Genomic DNA, 2390 nt, shown 5'->3' with positions numbered 1-2390 from the left:
GTGGTGTTTCATTTTAATCATGGGAAAATGTGGATTTTGGGTCACTTTTTTTATATCTGAAAAATGGGCATTTTTTTTCTTTATCAGATAAAACCAGGATCTCTGGTGATGACAGTGCCTGGCTGTCATGGGCAGACTCAGGAGAAAAACCTACTCTGATATAATTAAGGGCCTCTAGCATTTTATGCAACACAGGCTGGATTTTCCTCTCGCTTACAGAAGAAGTGTGACTCTATCAGCTTTGTGGTTATTCATCTTGATGTACAACAGGGGAAGTGGTAGGAAAATCAAACCCAATGTTGTTAGGTGAGGTTTAGGCCTGGGCGCTATACCAGCCTGTCTCACTATAGCCTTAGGGCACATGTAGGCGTTACACTTACAGCATCCTAACGAGGGTTAGGTCAATCGACGTGCTGATCTGTACATATATCCGGGAAGGTTAGACTGGGGAAAAAATGACTGGTGTGGCTCCTGGCACCAGTGAACACATGCACTGCTGAGGCCCGGTCTATGATCATGCCACTTAAAGTAAGGCAGGTCCCAAGAATACGCGCACATGCCCTGGCACTTGGCCGTATGATACAATGATGTGCAGGTAAGGACACTATTTTTGCTCTCTTATACTAGGCCACAGGGCTGTTCATTTTCTGGGCAGCCTGAGGTCACGTGCAGTATGGGGTGCAGATGGGGGCTGCATGCTTTGTGAGCAGCCCCCTCCCCACCACATGCACAGCGGCTCATGGTGCATGGCAGCCCAGGCAGCCCAGCTCCCTCCCTCCCGCTGCCCTGCACTGTCCCCAGAAGCAGGGGCAGAAGCCAGAGGAGGAAGAGGGAGCCGGAGACCCCAGCCACCAAAGCAATGGTGGGGAGTGGGGGCTGCGTGAGAACCTGTGGGTTGCAAGTTAACCCCTAACAGCCCTGAACCAGGGAAAATCTGAACCTGTGTCATGGAAGACACGGGAGCTGCTGCAGATTAAGCTCTTGGTTTTACTGCTCCTACACTGACAATAACATGCACTCCAATAACATGAGAGGCCTCCATTGCTCAGGTCCTATCATACCCTTTAGGTGTCCATGTGAACTTAGGCGCCTACATGCGATCCTATGCCAGCCCACTCAAATCCCCAAAAAAACATGAATGCACCTATTTTTCTTACACAGCATCATCTTCTTTATAAGACTCTGGTCCCAAAAAGCAGTGATCAGGGGGAAGAGGACCCACCTGCCTTTTGTGTCAGCTGTTTTTCAAGGATTTCAGCAAGGTGGAATGGAATCAAACTTAGGTGCCTGATAAGTCTACTTTTACATCTGATTGGTGGGATAGATTCTGGCCCTATGTTTCTAAAAGTAAAGTAGCTCATTACTAAAAGACCTATTTGCAGAGCAGCTGCATCTTCCATCCCATGCCTTCTCCAGACTCGTCCTTGCAGCCCATCATAGAGCAGTGGGGCTGGAAGGGACGTCCAGAGGTCACATCTAGTCCAACTCCCTGCTTGAGGCAGCGTCACCCCTGTCCAAACCATCCTATATGACTCCATTGTCTAACCTATTAGTAAAACTACACAGTCACCCCTAACACAACACTAGACATCACACCTGAGCCTGGCAAGGGTTGGGCAGGGGCACAATAGCAGCCAACATCCTGCTGCTGCAAAGGGTGTTTATATACACTTGAGACAACACAGGAAGGGCCGCGTCCCCCACTACAGAGGAAGGCAAACCCCCTAGTCTGCACCAGTCTTAGCATGGGGCAAAATTCCTTCCTGACCCCAAAAGTGGTGTTGGTCTGACCCTGAGTGCAGGGCCAAGACAGTCTAGCCAGGAACCTCCAGGCTAAAGTCCCAGCAGGAGCATTGGAACGGCCCAGTCAAAATCCCCAGCTTGGGCTGCAGCCGTCGTCTAAAGCTGCTGAGGAAGGGGGAAAAAACCTCTGAAACTCATAGCAGCCTAAAACTCCTTCCTGGCCCCATGAGGCAACCAGCAAAGCCCAGAAGCCTGGGACATCTCCGTAGGAGAACACAGGCATCGCTACACCTAGATCATCCCTGACCAGTGCCTGTCCAACCTGTTGGACACCTCCAGTGATGGAAAGTCCACATCTTCCCTGGGCATCTATCCCACTGCCTCCCTGCTCCCACAGTGAAGACGTTTTTGCTGAGATCCAATCTGAACGTACTTTGCTGCAACTTGGTCCATGTCCTCATCTCTGCAGCAAGAGAGAAAAGGTGCTTTCCCTCTTCTTTATGGCAGCCCTTCAAGTATTTGAAGACTGCTGTCTTGTGCCCTCTTAAGTGTCTTATCCACAAGCTGAATGTAGTAATTTCCTTCAACCTCTCCTGTGACGTGCCTTGGAAGTCTATTATCATTTTTGTTGCCCACCTCTGAACCCT

General features: G+C 50.0%; 1 protein-coding gene across 2 annotated transcripts in view; it reads left to right on the top strand.

Annotated features, from left to right (window-relative positions):
* CHRDL2 (chordin like 2) overlaps positions 1–2390 on the top strand; it is a 60853-nt gene that overhangs the window by 14840 nt on the left and 43623 nt on the right. The window lies entirely within an intron of this gene.

The sequence above is a fragment of the Gavialis gangeticus genome, unplaced genomic scaffold (assembly GCF_001723915.1).
Source record: "Gavialis gangeticus isolate Ggan-Ray unplaced genomic scaffold, GavGan_comp1, whole genome shotgun sequence".
Taxonomy (NCBI): domain Eukaryota; kingdom Metazoa; phylum Chordata; order Crocodylia; family Gavialidae; genus Gavialis; species Gavialis gangeticus.
Note: the sequence above shows the minus strand (reverse complement) of the source record. Positions and strands in the feature narration are given on the sequence as shown.